Below are 18968 nucleotides of genomic sequence, written 5' to 3' on the forward strand. Positions count from 1 at the left end.
TTCTACAGCTTTTCATGTTGGTATCCACACCAAATGCACGATTGGAACCGGTGCAAGATTGCCACTGCACTCGGCGTTGTAACATCTGGAACCTAGAGGACACACATCAGAGGGCGTTGGTGGTATAGTGGTGAGCATAGCTGCCTTCCAAGCAGTTGACCCGGGTTCGATTCCCGGCCAACGCAGTGCAAATATTTATATATTCTCCAAGCAGGATATATTTTAATGCAACATGTCACAAAACTGAAATATCAGAAACAGAATAATCAGCCGTTATATAAAAAAATAAACAAACACGTAGGTAGACATCTCGATCGCCTCATCTGCTACATTCATTGTCCCAATATATGCTATTTTCCATAAAGCACTCACCACTCACATGTGCTGATAATAAATATTTTGCTGGGGGCAGGCAATGAAAGGGCTGAGCCCCGACCAGACATTATAACCCCAGCATCCCTATTTTAAAAAGCATTTCTAGGCGATATCTAGCCTCTGAAAATAATAGGCAAGATCCACCGATAAATCTGGCAAAAGTCCCCAAGATTTTGTGCATACTTGTGCTCTCACCTGAATGCAGCGCCACCTTGTAACCATCGGATGTAACTGCGACTCAGAAAAATGTTTTATCAGAGGGCAAGTTGAGAGGACTCCAAGTGGCAGATTTCCACGGAAAGAGCCTCTCGCTGCAGCAGGAAGGTTGGATACTTCAAATTGGCATAGTTTCCTGTCCAGCGTCCTCTCACGTCCCGAACGCTCCCAAACGCTCAAAAGCCTCACACTGGGCAAGCCCTCACCGGGTAGATCTCTGGCTCCCAGGTAAAGCCAAATCCTGAGTATGCTAGTGCTAGGATCACAGAGAAAGGACAGGGACAGAGAGCTGCTGTCTTGGTAAAGGCCTGAAACGGCTAATTCCTAAGAGGGTCTGCACTTTCAGTTATGACTGACTGTGAGTGGGGAAGATGAAGATTTTCTGTACCCAGCATACCTTGCGATGTGCTTAGGCAAATGTGGAGAGAGCCCCACCAATCCCTTGCCACTCCGCTGAAAGCTCCTCCTCTGCATAAAGAGAGCACTTTCACAAGGGAGCAGAGTGGCGCAGCGGAAGCGTGCTGGGCCCATAACCCAGAGGTCGATGGATCGAAACCATCCTCTGCTAATATTGCTTGATTTTTCTTCCTAGGACTAATCTGTCATTTCCACCCTGCCAGCAAGGAAAAGCGCAGGCTTGTGCTAGCTATGTGAGAAAAGACTTCTCAACTATCTGTCTCTGCTGTAAATCAAGAGAGTGATCGTCAAAGGATCAACCCTATACTTTGAAAGTAAAGATACCCAATTAGAAGCATAAATGACAGGTGGGACCTTCACACGTTTTTCGGGGCATGCTTTGAATTTAATTCTTCCCTTTTTGTTCTGCTTTTATCAATCTGCTATGCATTTCATGGAATTTACTCCCTTTCTCTTCGCTGCTTTGCTTCCGATGCTGCCCATATGCTCATTTCCACTATTTGTACTGCTGCTTTCCATTTCTTCTCTTCTGCACAGCTTTATCCTTGGTTTCAATCCCCAGTTCTTTACCCTCTGCAAGACAATTTCTACAGCTTTTCATGTTGGTATCCACACCAAATGCACGATTGGAACCCGTGCAAGATTGCCACTGCACTCGGCGTTGTAACATCTGGAACCTTGTGGACACACATCAGAGGGCGTTGGTGGTATAGTGGTGAGCATAGCTGCCTTCCAAGCAGTTGACCCGGGTTCGATTCCCGGCCAACGCAGTGCAAATATTTATATATTCTCCAAGCAGGATATATTTTAATGCAACATGTCACAAAACTGAAATATCAGAAACAGAATAATCAGCCGTTATATAAAAAAATAAACAAACACGTAGGTAGACATCTCGATCGCCTCATCTGCTACATTCATTGTCCCAATATATGCTATTTTCCATAAAGCACTCACCACTCACATGTGCTGATAATAAATATTTTGCTGGGGGCAGGCAATGAAAGGGCTGAGCCCCGACCAGACATTATAACCCCAGCATCCCTATTTTAAAAAGCATTTCTAGGCGATATCTAGCCTCTGAAAATAATAGGCAAGATCCACCGATAAATCTGGCAAAAGTCCCCAAGATTTTGTGCATACTTGTGCTCTCACCTGAATGCAGCGCCACCTTGTAACCATCGGATGTAACTGCGACTCAGAAAAATGTTTTATCAGAGGGCAAGTTGAGATGACTCCAAGTGGCAGATTTCCACGGAAAGAGCCTCTCGCTGCAGCAGGAAGGTTGGATACTTCAAATTGGCATAGTTTCCTGTCCAGCGTCCTCTCACGTCCCGAACGCTCCCAAACGCTCAAAAGCCTCGCCCTCACCGGGTAGATCTCTGGCTCCCAGGTAAAGCCAAATCCTGAGTATGCTAGTGCTAGGATCACAGAGAAAGGACAGGGACAGAGAGCTGCTGTCTTGGTAAAGGCCTGAAACGGCTAATTCCTAAGAGGGTCTGCACTTTCAGTTATGACTGACTGTGAGTGGGGAAGATGAAGATTTTCTGTACCCAGCATACCTTGCGATGTGCTTAGGCAAATGAGGAGAGAGCCCCACCAATCCCTTGCCACTCCGCTGAAAGCTCCTCCTCTGCATAAAGAGAGCACTTTCACAAGGGAGCAGAGTGGCGCAGCGGAAGCGTGCTGGGCCCATAACCCAGAGGTCGATGGATCGAAACCATCCTCTGCTAATATTGCTTGATTTTTCTTCCTAGGACTAATCTGTCATTTCCACCCTGCCAGCAAGGAAAAGCGCAGGCTTGTGCTAGCTATGTGAGAAAAGGCTTCTCAACTATCTGTCTCTGCTGTAAATCAAGAGAGTGATCGTCAAAGGATCAACCCTATACTTTGAAAGTAAAGATACCCAATTAGAAGCATAAATGACAGGTGGGACCTTCACACGTTTTTCGGGGCATGCTTTGAATTTAATTCTTCCCTTTTTGTTCTGCTTTTATCAATCTCCTATGCATTTCATGGAATTTTACTCCCTTTCTCTTCGCTGCTTTGCTTCCGATGCTGCCCATATGCTCATTTCCACTATTTGTACTGCTGCTTTCCATTTCTTCTCTTCTGCACAGCTTTATCCTTGGTTTCAATCCCCAGTTCTTTACCCTCTGCAAGACAATTTCTACAGCTTTTCATGTTGGTATCCACACCAAATGCACGATTGGAACCGGTGCAAGATTGCCACTGCACTCGGCGTTGTAACATCTGGAACCTAGAGGACACACATCAGAGGGCGTTGGTGGTATAGTGGTGAGCATAGCTGCCTTCCAAGCAGTTGACCCGGGTTCGATTCCCGGCCAACGCAGTGCAAATATTTATATATTCTCCAAGCAGGATATATTTTAATGCAACATGTCACAAAACTGAAATATCAGAAACAGAATAATCAGCCGTTATATAAAAAAATAATCAAACACGTAGGTAGACATCTCGATCGCCTCATCTGCTACATTCATTGTCCCAATATATGCTATTTTCCATAAAGCACTCACCACTCACATGTGCTGATAATAAATATTTTGCTGGGGGCAGGCAATGAAAGGGCTGAGCCCCGACCAGAAATTATAACCCCAGCATCCCTATGTTAAAAAGCATTTCTAGGCGATATCTAGCCTCTGAAAATAATAGGCAAGATCCACCGATAAATCTGGCAAAAGTCCCCAAGATTTTGTGCATACTTGTGTTCTCACCTGAATGCAGCGCCACCTTGTAACCATCGGATGTAACTGCGGCTCAGAAAAATGTTTTATCAGAGGGCAAGTTGAGAGGACTCCAAGTGGCAGATTTCCACGGAAAGAGCCTCTCACTGCAGCAGGAAGGTTGGATACTTCAAATTGGCATAGTTTCCTGTCCAGCGTCCTCTCACGTCCCGAACGCTCCCAAACGCTCAAAAGCCTCACACCGGGCAAGCCCTCACCGGGTAGATCTCTGGCTCCCAGGTAAAGCCAAATCCTGAGTATGCTAGTGCTAGGATCACAGAGAAAGGACAGGGACAGAGAGCTGCTGTCTTGGTAAAGGCCTGAAACGGCTAATTCCTAAGAGGGTCTGCACTTTCAGTTATGACTGACTGTGAGTGGGGAAGATGAAGATTTTCTGTACCCAGCATACCTTGCGATGTGCTTAGGCAAATGAGGAGAGAGCCCCACCAATCCCTTGCCACTCCGCTGAAAGCTCCTCCTCTGCATAAAGAGAGCACTTTCACAAGGGAGCAGAGTGGCGCAGCGGAAGCGTGCTGGGCCCATAACCCAGAGGTCGATGGATCGAAACCATCCTCTGCTAATATTGCTTGATTTTTCTTCCTAGGACTAATCTGTCATTTCCACCCTGCCAGCAAGGAAAAGCGCAGGCTTGTGCTAGCTATGTGAGAAAAGACTTCTCAACTATCTGTCTCTGCTGTAAATCAAGAGAGTGATCGTCAAAGGATCAACCCTATACTTTGAAAGTAAAGATACCCAATTAGAAGCATAAATGACAGGTGGGACCTTCACACGTTTTTCGGGGCATGCTTTGAATTTAATTCTTCCCTTTTTGTTCTGCTTTTATCAATCTCCTATGCATTTCATGGAATTTACTCCCTTTCTCTTCGCTGCTTTGCTTCCGATGCTGCCCATATGCTCATTTCCACTATTTGTACTGCTGCTTTCCATTTCTTCTCTTCTGCACAGCTTTATCCTTGGTTTCAATCCCAAGTTCTTTACCCTCTGCAAGACAATTTCTACAGCTTTTCATGTTGGTATCCACACCAAATGCACGATTGGAACCGGTGCAAGATTGCCACTGCACTCGGCGTTGTAACATCTGGAACCTAGAGGACACACATCAGAGGGTGTTGGTGGTATAGTGGTGAGCATAGCTGCCTTCCAAGCAGTTGACCCGGGTTCGATTCCCGGCCAACGCAGTGCAAATATTTATATATTCTCCAAGCAGGATATATTTTAATGCAACATGTCACAAAACTGAAATATCAGAAACAGAATAATCAGCCGTTATATAAAAAAATAAACAAACACGTAGGTAGACATCTCGATCGCCTCATCTGCTACATTCATTGTCCCAATATATGCTATTTTCCATAAAGCACTCACCACTCACATGTGCTGATAATAAATATTTTGCTGGGGGCAGGCAATGAAAGGGCTGAGCCCCGACCAGACATTATAACCCCAGCATCCCTATTTTAAAAAGCATTTCTAGGCGATATCTAGCCTCTGAAAATAATAGGCAAGATCCACCGATAAATCTGGCAAAAGTCCCCAAGATTTTGTGCATACTTGTGCTCTCACCTGAATGCAGCGCCACCTTGTAACCATCGGATGTAACTGCGACTCAGAAAAATGTTTTATCAGAGGGCAAGTTGAGATGACTCCAAGTGGCAGATTTCCACGGAAAGAGCCTCTCGCTGCAGCAGGAAGGTTGGATACTTCAAATTGGCATAGTTTCCTGTCCAGCGTCCTCTCACGTCCCGAACGCTCCCAAACGCTCAAAAGCCTCGCCCTCACCGGGTAGATCTCTGGCTCCCAGGTAAAGCCAAATCCTGAGTATGCTAGTGCTAGGATCACAGAGAAAGGACAGGGACAGAGAGCTGCTGTCTTGGTAAAGGCCTGAAACGGCTAATTCCTAAGAGGGTCTGCACTTTCAGTTATGACTGACTGTGAGTGGGGAAGATGAAGATTTTCTGTACCCAGCATACCTTGCGATGTGCTTAGGCAAATGAGGAGAGAGCCCCACCAATCCCTTGCCACTCCGCTGAAAGCTCCTCCTCTGCATAAAGAGAGCACTTTCACAAGGGAGCAGAGTGGCGCAGCGGAAGCGTGCTGGGCCCATAACCCAGAGGTCGATGGATCGAAACCATCCTCTGCTAATATTGCTTGATTTTTCTTCCTAGGACTAATCTGTCATTTCCACCCTGCCAGCAAGGAAAAGCGCAGGCTTGTGCTAGCTATGTGAGAAAAGGCTTCTCAACTATCTGTCTCTGCTGTAAATCAAGAGAGTGATCGTCAAAGGATCAACCCTATACTTTGAAAGTAAAGATACCCAATTAGAAGCATAAATGACAGGTGGGACCTTCACACGTTTTTCGGGGCATGCTTTGAATTTAATTCTTCCCTTTTTGTTCTGCTTTTATCAATCTCCTATGCATTTCATGGAATTTTACTCCCTTTCTCTTCGCTGCTTTGCTTCCGATGCTGCCCATATGCTCATTTCCACTATTTGTACTGCTGCTTTCCATTTCTTCTCTTCTGCACAGCTTTATCCTTGGTTTCAATCCCCAGTTCTTTACCCTCTGCAAGACAATTTCTACAGCTTTTCATGTTGGTATCCACACCAAATGCACGATTGGAACCGGTGCAAGATTGCCACTGCACTCGGCGTTGTAACATCTGGAACCTAGAGGACACACATCAGAGGGCGTTGGTGGTATAGTGGTGAGCATAGCTGCCTTCCAAGCAGTTGACCCGGGTTCGATTCCCGGCCAACGCAGTGCAAATATTTATATATTCTCCAAGCAGGATATATTTTAATGCAACATGTCACAAAACTGAAATATCAGAAACAGAATAATCAGCCGTTATATAAAAAAATAATCAAACACGTAGGTAGACATCTCGATCGCCTCATCTGCTACATTCATTGTCCCAATATATGCTATTTTCCATAAAGCACTCACCACTCACATGTGCTGATAATAAATATTTTGCTGGGGGCAGGCAATGAAAGGGCTGAGCCCCGACCAGAAATTATAACCCCAGCATCCCTATGTTAAAAAGCATTTCTAGGCGATATCTAGCCTCTGAAAATAATAGGCAAGATCCACCGATAAATCTGGCAAAAGTCCCCAAGATTTTGTGCATACTTGTGTTCTCACCTGAATGCAGCGCCACCTTGTAACCATCGGATGTAACTGCGGCTCAGAAAAATGTTTTATCAGAGGGCAAGTTGAGAGGACTCCAAGTGGCAGATTTCCACGGAAAGAGCCTCTCACTGCAGCAGGAAGGTTGGATACTTCAAATTGGCATAGTTTCCTGTCCAGCGTCCTCTCACGTCCCGAACGCTCCCAAACGCTCAAAAGCCTCACACCGGGCAAGCCCTCACCGGGTAGATCTCTGGCTCCCAGGTAAAGCCAAATCCTGAGTATGCTAGTGCTAGGATCACAGAGAAAGGACAGGGACAGAGAGCTGCTGTCTTGGTAAAGGCCTGAAACGGCTAATTCCTAAGAGGGTCTGCACTTTCAGTTATGACTGACTGTGAGTGGGGAAGATGAAGATTTTCTGTACCCAGCATACCTTGCGATGTGCTTAGGCAAATGAGGAGAGAGCCCCACCAATCCCTTGCCACTCCGCTGAAAGCTCCTCCTCTGCATAAAGAGAGCACTTTCACAAGGGAGCAGAGTGGCGCAGCGGAAGCGTGCTGGGCCCATAACCCAGAGGTCGATGGATCGAAACCATCCTCTGCTAATATTGCTTGATTTTTCTTCCTAGGACTAATCTGTCATTTCCACCCTGCCAGCAAGGAAAAGCGCAGGCTTGTGCTAGCTATGTGAGAAAAGACTTCTCAACTATCTGTCTCTGCTGTAAATCAAGAGAGTGATCGTCAAAGGATCAACCCTATACTTTGAAAGTAAAGATACCCAATTAGAAGCATAAATGACAGGTGGGACCTTCACACGTTTTTCGGGGCATGCTTTGAATTTAATTCTTCCCTTTTTGTTCTGCTTTTATCAATCTCCTATGCATTTCATGGAATTTACTCCCTTTCTCTTCGCTGCTTTGCTTCCGATGCTGCCCATATGCTCATTTCCACTATTTGTACTGCTGCTTTCCATTTCTTCTCTTCTGCACAGCTTTATCCTTGGTTTCAATCCCAAGTTCTTTACCCTCTGCAAGACAATTTCTACAGCTTTTCATGTTGGTATCCACACCAAATGCACGATTGGAACCGGTGCAAGATTGCCACTGCACTCGGCGTTGTAACATCTGGAACCTAGAGGACACACATCAGAGGGTGTTGGTGGTATAGTGGTGAGCATAGCTGCCTTCCAAGCAGTTGACCCGGGTTCGATTCCCGGCCAACGCAGTGCAAATATTTATATATTCTCCAAGCAGGATATATTTTAATGCAACATGTCACAAAACTGAAATATCAGAAACAGAATAATCAGCCGTTATATAAAAAAATAAACAAACACGTAGGTAGACATCTCGATCGCCTCATCTGCTACATTCATTGTCCCAATATATGCTATTTTCCATAAAGCACTCACCACTCACATGTGCTGATAATAAATATTTTGCTGGGGGCAGGCAATGAAAGGGCTGAGCCCCGACCAGACATTATAACCCCAGCATCCCTATTTTAAAAAGCATTTCTAGGCGATATCTAGCCTCTGAAAATAATAGGCAAGATCCACCGATAAATCTGGCAAAAGTCCCCAAGATTTTGTGCATACTTGTGCTCTCACCTGAATGCAGCGCCACCTTGTAACCATCGGATGTAACTGCGACTCAGAAAAATGTTTTATCAGAGGGCAAGTTGAGATGACTCCAAGTGGCAGATTTCCACGGAAAGAGCCTCTCGCTGCAGCAGGAAGGTTGGATACTTCAAATTGGCATAGTTTCCTGTCCAGCGTCCTCTCACGTCCCGAACGCTCCCAAACGCTCAAAAGCCTCGCCCTCACCGGGTAGATCTCTGGCTCCCAGGTAAAGCCAAATCCTGAGTATGCTAGTGCTAGGATCACAGAGAAAGGACAGGGACAGAGAGCTGCTGTCTTGGTAAAGGCCTGAAACGGCTAATTCCTAAGAGGGTCTGCACTTTCAGTTATGACTGACTGTGAGTGGGGAAGATGAAGATTTTCTGTACCCAGCATACCTTGCGATGTGCTTAGGCAAATGAGGAGAGAGCCCCACCAATCCCTTGCCACTCCGCTGAAAGCTCCTCCTCTGCATAAAGAGAGCACTTTCACAAGGGAGCAGAGTGGCGCAGCGGAAGCGTGCTGGGCCCATAACCCAGAGGTCGATGGATCGAAACCATCCTCTGCTAATATTGCTTGATTTTTCTTCCTAGGACTAATCTGTCATTTCCACCCTGCCAGCAAGGAAAAGCGCAGGCTTGTGCTAGCTATGTGAGAAAAGACTTCTCAACTATCTGTCTCTGCTGTAAATCAAGAGAGTGATCGTCAAAGGATCAACCCTATACTTTGAAAGTAAAGATACCCAATTAGAAGCATAAATGACAGGTGGGACCTTCACACGTGTTTCGGGGCATGCTTTGAATTTAATTCTTCCCTTTTTGTTCTGCTTTTATCAATCTCCTATGCATTTCATGGAATTTACTCCCTTTCTCTTCGCTGCTTTGCTTCCGATGCTGCCCATATGCTCATTTCCACTATTTGTACTGCTGCTTTCCATTTCTTCTCTTCTGCACAGCTTTATCCTTGGTTTCAATCCCCAGTTCTTTACCCTCTGCAAGACAATTTCTACTGCTTTTCATGTTGGTATCCACACCAAATGCACCATTGGAACCGGTGCAAGATTGCCACTGCACTCGGCGTTGTAACATCTGTCCTCTCACGTCCCGAACGCTCCCAAACGCTCAAAAGCCTCACACCGGGCAAGCCCTCACCGGGTAGATCTCTGGCTCCCAGGTAAAGCCAAATCCTGAGTATGCTAGTGCTAGGATCACAGAGAAAGGACAGGGACAGAGAGCTGCTGTCTTGGTAAAGGCCTGAAACGGCTAATTCCTAAGAGGGTCTGCACTTTCAGTTATGACTGACTGTGAGTGGGGAAGATGAAGATTTTCTGTACCCAGCATACCTTGCGATGTGCTTAGGCAAATGAGGAGAGAGCCCCACCAATCCCTTGCCACTCCGCTGAAAGCTCCTCCTCTGCATAAAGAGAGCACTTTCACAAGGGAGCAGAGTGGCGCAGCGGAAGCCTGCTGGGCCCATAACCCAGAGGTCGATGGATCGAAACCATCCTCTGCTAATATTGCTTGATTTTTCTTCCTAGGACTAATCTGTCATTTCCACCCTGCCAGCAAGGAAAAGCGCAGGCTTGTGCTAGCCATGTGAGAAAAGACTTCTCAACTATCTGTCTCTGCTGTAAATCAAGAGAGTGATCGTCAAAGGATCAACCCTATACTTTGAAAGTAAAGATACCCAATTAGAAGCATAAATGACAGGTGGGACCTTCACACGTTTTTCGGGGCATGCTTTGAATTTAATTCTTCCCTTTTTGTTCTGCTTTTATCAATCTCCTATGCATTTCATGGAATTTACTCCCTTTCTCTTCGCTGCTTTGCTTCCGATGCTGCCCATATGCTCATTTCCACTATTTGTACTGCTGCTTTCCATTTCTTCTCTTCTGCACAGCTTTATCCTTGGTTTCAATCCCCAGTTCTTTACCCTCTGCAAGACAATTTCTACAGCTTTTCATGTTGGTATCCACACCAAATGCACGATTGGAACCGGTGCAAGATTGCCACTGCACTCGGCGTTGTAACATCTGGAACCTAGAGGACACACATCAGAGGGCGTTGGTGGTATAGTGGTGAGCATAGCTGCCTTCCAAGCAGTTGACCCGGGTTCGATTCCCGGCCAACGCAGTGCAAATATTTATATATTCTCCAAGCAGGATATATTTTAATGCAACATGTCACAAAACTGAAATATCAGAAACAGAATAATCAGCCGTTATATAAAAAAATAAACAAACACGTAGGTAGACATCTCGATCGCCTCATCTGCTACATTCATTGTCCCAATATATGCTATTTTCCATAAAGCACTCACCACTCACATGTGCTGATAATAAATATTTTGCTGGGGGCAGGCAATGAAAGGGCTGAGCCCCGACCAGACATTATAACCCCAGCATCCCTATTTTAAAAAGCATTTCTAGGCGATATCTAGCCTCTGAAAATAATAGGCAAGATCCACCGATAAATCTGGCAAAAGTCCCCAAGATTTTGTGCATACTTGTGCTCTCACCTGAATGCAGCGCCACCTTGTAACCATCGGATGTAACTGCGACTCAGAAAAATGTTTTATCAGAGGGCAAGTTGAGAGGACTCCAAGTGGCAGATTTCCACGGAAAGAGCCTCTCGCTGCAGCAGGAAGGTTGGATACTTCAAATTGGCATAGTTTCCTGTCCAGCGTCCTCTCACGTCCCGAACGCTCCCAAACGCTCAAAAGCCTCACACCGGGCAAGCCCTCATCGGGTAGATCTCTGGCTCCCAGGTAAAGCCAAATCCTGAGTATGCTAGTGCTAGGATCACAGAGAAAGGACAGGGACAGAGAGCTGCTGTCTTGGTAAAGGCCTGAAACGGCTAATTCCTAAGAGGGTCTGCACTTTCAGTTATGACTGACTGTGAGTGGGGAAGATGAAGATTTTCTGTACCCAGCATACCTTGCGATGTGCTTAGGCAAATGAGGAGAGAGCCCCACCAATCCCTTGCCACTCCGCTGAAAGCTCCTCCTCTGCATAAAGAGAGCACTTTCACAAGGGAGCAGAGTGGCGCAGCGGAAGCGTGCTGGGCCCATAACCCAGAGGTCGATGGATCGAAACCATCCTCTGCTAATATTGCTTGATTTTTCTTCCTAGGACTAATCTGTCATTTCCACCCTGCCAGCAAGGAAAAGCGCAGGCTTGTGCTAGCTATGTGAGAAAAGACTTCTCAACTATCTGTCTCTGCTGTAAATCAAGAGAGTGATCGTCAAAGGATCAACCCTATACTTTGAAAGTAAAGATACCCAATTAGAAGCATAAATGACAGGTGGGACCTTCACACGTGTTTCGGGGCATGCTTTGAATTTAATTCTTCCCTTTTTGTTCTGCTTTTATCAATCTCCTATGCATTTCATGGAATTTACTCCCTTTCTCTTCGCTGCTTTGCTTCCGATGCTGCCCATATGCTCATTTCCACTATTTGTACTGCTGCTTTCCATTTCTTCTCTTCTGCACAGCTTTATCCTTGGTTTCAATCCCCAGTTCTTTACCCTCTGCAAGACAATTTCTACTGCTTTTCATGTTGGTATCCACACCAAATGCACCATTGGAACCGGTGCAAGATTGCCACTGCACTCGGCGTTGTAACATCTGTCCTCTCACGTCCCGAACGCTCCCAAACGCTCAAAAGCCTCACACCGGGCAAGCCCTCACCGGGTAGATCTCTGGCTCCCAGGTAAAGCCAAATCCTGAGTATGCTAGTGCTAGGATCACAGAGAAAGGACAGGGACAGAGAGCTGCTGTCTTGGTAAAGGCCTGAAACGGCTAATTCCTAAGAGGGTCTGCACTTTCAGTTATGACTGACTGTGAGTGGGGAAGATGAAGATTTTCTGTACCCAGCATACCTTGCGATGTGCTTAGGCAAATGAGGAGAGAGCCCCACCAATCCCTTGCCACTCCGCTGAAAGCTCCTCCTCTGCATAAAGAGAGCACTTTCACAAGGGAGCAGAGTGGCGCAGCGGAAGCCTGCTGGGCCCATAACCCAGAGGTCGATGGATCGAAACCATCCTCTGCTAATATTGCTTGATTTTTCTTCCTAGGACTAATCTGTCATTTCCACCCTGCCAGCAAGGAAAAGCGCAGGCTTGTGCTAGCCATGTGAGAAAAGACTTCTCAACTATCTGTCTCTGCTGTAAATCAAGAGAGTGATCGTCAAAGGATCAACCCTATACTTTGAAAGTAAAGATACCCAATTAGAAGCATAAATGACAGGTGGGACCTTCACACGTTTTTCGGGGCATGCTTTGAATTTAATTCTTCCCTTTTTGTTCTGCTTTTATCAATCTCCTATGCATTTCATGGAATTTACTCCCTTTCTCTTCGCTGCTTTGCTTCCGATGCTGCCCATATGCTCATTTCCACTATTTGTACTGCTGCTTTCCATTTCTTCTCTTCTGCACAGCTTTATCCTTGGTTTCAATCCCCAGTTCTTTACCCTCTGCAAGACAATTTCTACAGCTTTTCATGTTGGTATCCACACCAAATGCACGATTGGAACCGGTGCAAGATTGCCACTGCACTCGGCGTTGTAACATCTGGAACCTAGAGGACACACATCAGAGGGCGTTGGTGGTATAGTGGTGAGCATAGCTGCCTTCCAAGCAGTTGACCCGGGTTCGATTCCCGGCCAACGCAGTGCAAATATTTATATATTCTCCAAGCAGGATATATTTTAATGCAACATGTCACAAAACTGAAATATCAGAAACAGAATAATCAGCCGTTATATAAAAAAATAAACAAACACGTAGGTAGACATCTCGATCGCCTCATCTGCTACATTCATTGTCCCAATATATGCTATTTTCCATAAAGCACTCACCACTCACATGTGCTGATAATAAATATTTTGCTGGGGGCAGGCAATGAAAGGGCTGAGCCCCGACCAGACATTATAACCCCAGCATCCCTATTTTAAAAAGCATTTCTAGGCGATATCTAGCCTCTGAAAATAATAGGCAAGATCCACCGATAAATCTGGCAAAAGTCCCCAAGATTTTGTGCATACTTGTGCTCTCACCTGAATGCAGCGCCACCTTGTAACCATCGGATGTAACTGCGACTCAGAAAAATGTTTTATCAGAGGGCAAGTTGAGAGGACTCCAAGTGGCAGATTTCCACGGAAAGAGCCTCTCGCTGCAGCAGGAAGGTTGGATACTTCAAATTGGCATAGTTTCCTGTCCAGCGTCCTCTCACGTCCCGAACGCTCCCAAACGCTCAAAAGCCTCACACTGGGCAAGCCCTCACCGGGTAGATCTCTGGCTCCCAGGTAAAGCCAAATCCTGAGTATGCTAGTGCTAGGATCACAGAGAAAGGACAGGGACAGAGAGCTGCTGTCTTGGTAAAGGCCTGAAACGGCTAATTCCTAAGAGGGTCTGCACTTTCAGTTATGACTGACTGTGAGTGGGGAAGATGAAGATTTTCTGTACCCAGCATACCTTGCGATGTGCTTAGGCAAATGTGGAGAGAGCCCCACCAATCCCTTGCCACTCCGCTGAAAGCTCCTCCTCTGCATAAAGAGAGCACTTTCACAAGGGAGCAGAGTGGCGCAGCGGAAGCGTGCTGGGCCCATAACCCAGAGGTCGATGGATCGAAACCATCCTCTGCTAATATTGCTTGATTTTTCTTCCTAGGACTAATCTGTCATTTCCACCCTGCCAGCAAGGAAAAGCGCAGGCTTGTGCTAGCTATGTGAGAAAAGACTTCTCAACTATCTGTCTCTGCTGTAAATCAAGAGAGTGATCGTCAAAGGATCAACCCTATACTTTGAAAGTAAAGATACCCAATTAGAAGCATAAATGACAGGTGGGACCTTCACACGTTTTTCGGGGCATGCTTTGAATTTAATTCTTCCCTTTTTGTTCTGCTTTTATCAATCTGCTATGCATTTCATGGAATTTACTCCCTTTCTCTTCGCTGCTTTGCTTCCGATGCTGCCCATATGCTCATTTCCACTATTTGTACTGCTGCTTTCCATTTCTTCTCTTCTGCACAGCTTTATCCTTGGTTTCAATCCCCAGTTCTTTACCCTCTGCAAGACAATTTCTACAGCTTTTCATGTTGGTATCCACACCAAATGCACGATTGGAACCCGTGCAAGATTGCCACTGCACTCGGCGTTGTAACATCTGGAACCTTGTGGACACACATCAGAGGGCGTTGGTGGTATAGTGGTGAGCATAGCTGCCTTCCAAGCAGTTGACCCGGGTTCGATTCCCGGCCAACGCAGTGCAAATATTTATATATTCTCCAAGCAGGATATATTTTAATGCAACATGTCACAAAACTGAAATATCAGAAACAGAATAATCAGCCGTTATATAAAAAAATAATCAAACACGTAGGTAGACATCTCGATCGCCTCATCTGCTACATTCATTGTCCCAATATATGCTATTTTCCATAAAGCACTCACCACTCACATGTGCTGATAATAAATATTTTGCTGGGGGCAGGCAATGAAAGGGCTGAGCCCCGACCAGAAATTATAACCCCAGCATCCCTATGTTAAAAAGCATTTCTAGGCGATATCTAGCCTCTGAAAATAATAGGCAAGATCCACCGATAAATCTGGCAAAAGTCCCCAAGATTTTGTGCATACTTGTGTTCTCACCTGAATGCAGCGCCACCTTGTAACCATCGGATGTAACTGCGGCTCAGAAAAATGTTTTATCAGAGGGCAAGTTGAGAGGACTCCAAGTGGCAGATTTCCACGGAAAGAGCCTCTCACTGCAGCAGGAAGGTTGGATACTTCAAATTGGCATAGTTTCCTGTCCAGCGTCCTCTCACGTCCCGAACGCTCCCAAACGCTCAAAAGCCTCGCCCTCACCGGGTAGATCTCTGGCTCCCAGGTAAAGCCAAATCCTGAGTATGCTAGTGCTAGGATCACAGAGAAAGGACAGGGACAGAGAGCTGCTGTCTTGGTAAAGGCCTGAAACGGCTAATTCCTAAGAGGGTCTGCACTTTCAGTTATGACTGACTGTGAGTGGGGAAGATGAAGATTTTCTGTACCCAGCATACCTTGCGATGTGCTTAGGCAAATGAGGAGAGAGCCCCACCAATCCCTTGCCACTCCGCTGAAAGCTCCTCCTCTGCATAAAGAGAGCACTTTCACAAGGGAGCAGAGTGGCGCAGCGGAAGCGTGCTGGGCCCATAACCCAGAGGTCGATGGATCGAAACCATCCTCTGCTAATATTGCTTGATTTTTCTTCCTAGGACTAATCTGTCATTTCCACCCTGCCAGCAAGGAAAAGCGCAGGCTTGTGCTAGCTATGTGAGAAAAGACTTCTCAACTATCTGTCTCTGCTGTAAATCAAGAGAGTGATCGTCAAAGGATCAACCCTATACTTTGAAAGTAAAGATACCCAATTAGAAGCATAAATGACAGGTGGGACCTTCACACGTTTTTCGGGGCATGCTTTGAATTTAATTCTTCCCTTTTTGTTCTGCTTTTATCAATCTCCTATGCATTTCATGGAATTTACTCCCTTTCTCTTCGCTGCTTTGCTTCCGATGCTGCCCATATGCTCATTTCCACTATTTGTACTGCTGCTTTCCATTTCTTCTCTTCTGCACAGCTTTATCCTTGGTTTCAATCCCAAGTTCTTTACCCTCTGCAAGACAATTTCTACAGCTTTTCATGTTGGTATCCACACCAAATGCACGATTGGAACCGGTGCAAGATTGCCACTGCACTCGGCGTTGTAACATCTGGAACCTAGAGGACACACATCAGAGGGTGTTGGTGGTATAGTGGTGAGCATAGCTGCCTTCCAAGCAGTTGACCCGGGTTCAATTCCCGGCCAATGCAGTGCAAATATTTATATATTCTCCAAGCAGGATATATTTTAATGCAACATGTCACAAAACTGAAATATCAGAAACAGAATAATCAGCCGTTATATAAAAAAATAAACAAACACGTAGGTAGACATCTCGATCGCCTCATCTGCTACATTCATTGTCCCAATATATGCTATTTTCCATAAAGCACTCACCACTCACATGTGCTGATAATAAATATTTTGCTGGGGGCAGGCAATGAAAGGGCTGAGCCCCGACCAGACATTATAACCCCAGCATCCCTATTTTAAAAAGCATTTCTAGGCGATATCTAGCCTCTGAAAATAATAGGCAAGATCCACCGATAAATCTGGCAAAAGTCCCCAAGATTTTGTGCATACTTGTGCTCTCACCTGAATGCAGCGCCACCTTGTAACCATCGGATGTAACTGCGACTCAGAAAAATGTTTTATCAGAGGGCAAGTTGAGATGACTCCAAGTGGCAGATTTCCACGGAAAGAGCCTCTCGCTGCAGCAGGAAGGTTGGATACTTCAAATTGGCATAGTTTCCTGTCCAGCGTCCTCTCACGTCCCGAACGCTCCCAAACGCTCAAAAGCCTCACACCGGGCAAGCCCTCACCGGGTAGATCTCTGGCTCCCAGGTAAAGCCAAATCCTGAGTATGCTAGTGCTAGGATCACAGAGAAAGGACAGGGACAGAGAGCTGCTGTCTTGGTAAAGGCCTGAAACGGCTAATTCCTAAGAGGGTCTGCACTTTCAGTTATGACTGACTGTGAGTGGGGAAGATGAAGATTTTCTGTACCCAGCATACCTTGCGATGTGCTTAGGCAAATGAGGAGAGAGCCCCACCAATCCCTTGCCACTCCGCTGAAAGCTCCTCCTCTGCATAAAGAGAGCACTTTCACAAGGGAGCAGAGTGGCGCAGCGGAAGCCTGCTGGGCCCATAACCCAGAGGTCGATGGATCGAAACCATCCTCTGCTAATATTGCTTGATTTTTCTTCCTAGGACTAATCTGTCATTTCCACCCTGCCAGCAAGGAAAAGCGCAGGGTTGTGCTAGCCATGTGAGAAAAGACTTCTCAACTATCTGTCTCTGCTGTAAATCAAGAGAGTGATCGTCAAAGGATCAACCCTATACTTTGAAAGTAAAGATACCCAATTAGAAGCATAAATGACAGGTGGGACCTTCACACGTTTTTCGGGGCATGCTTTGAATTTAATTCTTCCCTTTTTGTTCTGCTTTTATCAATCTCCTATGCATTTCATGGAATTTACTCCCTTTCTCTTCGCTGCTTTGCTTCCGATGCTGCCCATATGCTCATTTCCACTATTTGTACTGCTGCTTTCCATTTCTTCTCTTCTGCACAGCTTTATCCTTGGTTTCAATCCCCAGTTCTTTACCCTCTGCAAGACAATTTCTACAGCTTTTCATGTTGGTATCCACACCAAATGCACGATTGGAACCCGTGCAAGATTGCCACTGCACTCGGCGTTGTAACATCTGGAACCTAGAGGACACACATCAGAGGGCGTTGGTGGTATAGTGGTGAGCATAGCTGCCTTCCAAGCAGTTGACCCGGGTTCGATTCCCGGCCAACGCAGTGCAAATATTTATATATTCTCCAAGCAGGATATATTTTAATGCAACATGTCACAAAACTGAAATATCAGAAACAGAATAATCAGCCGTTATATAAAAAAATAATCAAACACGTAGGTAGACATCTCGATCGCCTCATCTGCTACATTCATTGTCCCAATATATGCTATTTTCCATAAAGCACTCACCACTCACATGTGCTGATAATAAATATTTTGCTGGGGGCAGGCAATGAAAGGGCTGAGCCCCGACCAGAAATTATAACCCCAGCATCCCTATGTTAAAAAGCATTTCTAGGCGATATCTAGCCTCTGAAAATAATAGGCAAGATCCACCGATAAATCTGGCAAAAGTCCCCAAGATTTTGTGCATACTTGTGTTCTCACCTGAATGCAGCGCCACCTTGTAACCATCGGATGTAACTGCGGCTCAGAAAAATGTTTTATCAGAGGGCAAGTTGAGAGGACTCCAAGTGGCAGATTTCCACGGAAAGAGCCTCTCACTGCAGCAGGAAGGTTGGATACTTCAAATTGGCATAGTTTCCTGTCCAGCGTCCTCTCACGTCCCGAACGCTCCCAAACGCTCAAAAGCCTCACACCGGGCAAGCCCTCACCGGGTAGATCTCTGGCTCCCAGGTAAAGCCAAATCCTGAGTATGCTAGTGCTAGGATCACAGAGAAAGGACAGGGACAGAGAGCTGCTGTCTTGGTAAAGGCCTGAAACGGCTAATTCCTAAGAGGGTCTGCACTTTCAGTTATGACTGACTGTGAGTGGGGAAGATGAAGATTTTCTGTACCCAGCATACCTTGCGATGTGCTTAGGCAAATGAGGAGAGAGCCCCACCAATCCCTTGCCACTCCGCTGAAAGCTCCTCCTCTGCATAAAGAGAGCACTTTCACAAGGGAGCAGAGTGGCGCAGCGGAAGCGTGCTGGGCCCATAACCCAGAGGTCGATGGATCGAAACCATCCTCTGCTAATATTGCTTGATTTTTCTTCCTAGGACTAATCT

At 45.9% G+C, this 18968-nt stretch overlaps 10 non-coding genes across 10 annotated transcripts; all 10 read left to right on the forward strand.

The window, feature by feature from the left end:
- Positions 1-113: 113 nt before the first annotated feature.
- Positions 114-185, forward strand: TRNAG-UCC (transfer RNA glycine (anticodon UCC)). The gene has a single exon. It is a non-coding gene; the product is annotated as a tRNA-Gly (tRNA).
- Positions 186-1706: 1521 nt separating this feature from the next.
- On the forward strand, positions 1707-1778 carry TRNAG-UCC (transfer RNA glycine (anticodon UCC)). The gene has a single exon. It is a non-coding gene; the product is annotated as a tRNA-Gly (tRNA).
- Positions 1779-3289: 1511 nt separating this feature from the next.
- TRNAG-UCC (transfer RNA glycine (anticodon UCC)) lies at positions 3290-3361 on the forward strand. The gene has a single exon. It is a non-coding gene; the product is annotated as a tRNA-Gly (tRNA).
- Positions 3362-4882: 1521 nt separating this feature from the next.
- TRNAG-UCC (transfer RNA glycine (anticodon UCC)) lies at positions 4883-4954 on the forward strand. The gene has a single exon. It is a non-coding gene; the product is annotated as a tRNA-Gly (tRNA).
- Positions 4955-6465: 1511 nt separating this feature from the next.
- Positions 6466-6537, forward strand: TRNAG-UCC (transfer RNA glycine (anticodon UCC)). The gene has a single exon. It is a non-coding gene; the product is annotated as a tRNA-Gly (tRNA).
- Positions 6538-8058: 1521 nt separating this feature from the next.
- TRNAG-UCC (transfer RNA glycine (anticodon UCC)) lies at positions 8059-8130 on the forward strand. Its single transcript has one exon. It is a non-coding gene; the product is annotated as a tRNA-Gly (tRNA).
- A 2454-nt stretch (positions 8131-10584) lies between these two features.
- Positions 10585-10656, forward strand: TRNAG-UCC (transfer RNA glycine (anticodon UCC)). The gene has a single exon. It is a non-coding gene; the product is annotated as a tRNA-Gly (tRNA).
- Positions 10657-13121: 2465 nt separating this feature from the next.
- On the forward strand, positions 13122-13193 carry TRNAG-UCC (transfer RNA glycine (anticodon UCC)). Its single transcript has one exon. It is a non-coding gene; the product is annotated as a tRNA-Gly (tRNA).
- A 1521-nt stretch (positions 13194-14714) lies between these two features.
- TRNAG-UCC (transfer RNA glycine (anticodon UCC)) lies at positions 14715-14786 on the forward strand. Its single transcript has one exon. It is a non-coding gene; the product is annotated as a tRNA-Gly (tRNA).
- Positions 14787-17889: 3103 nt separating this feature from the next.
- TRNAG-UCC (transfer RNA glycine (anticodon UCC)) lies at positions 17890-17961 on the forward strand. The gene has a single exon. It is a non-coding gene; the product is annotated as a tRNA-Gly (tRNA).
- Positions 17962-18968: the final 1007 nt, after the last annotated feature.

This window comes from Triturus cristatus, chromosome 11 (assembly GCF_964204655.1).
Source record: "Triturus cristatus chromosome 11, aTriCri1.1, whole genome shotgun sequence".
In the NCBI taxonomy this organism is placed as follows: domain Eukaryota; kingdom Metazoa; phylum Chordata; class Amphibia; order Caudata; family Salamandridae; genus Triturus; species Triturus cristatus.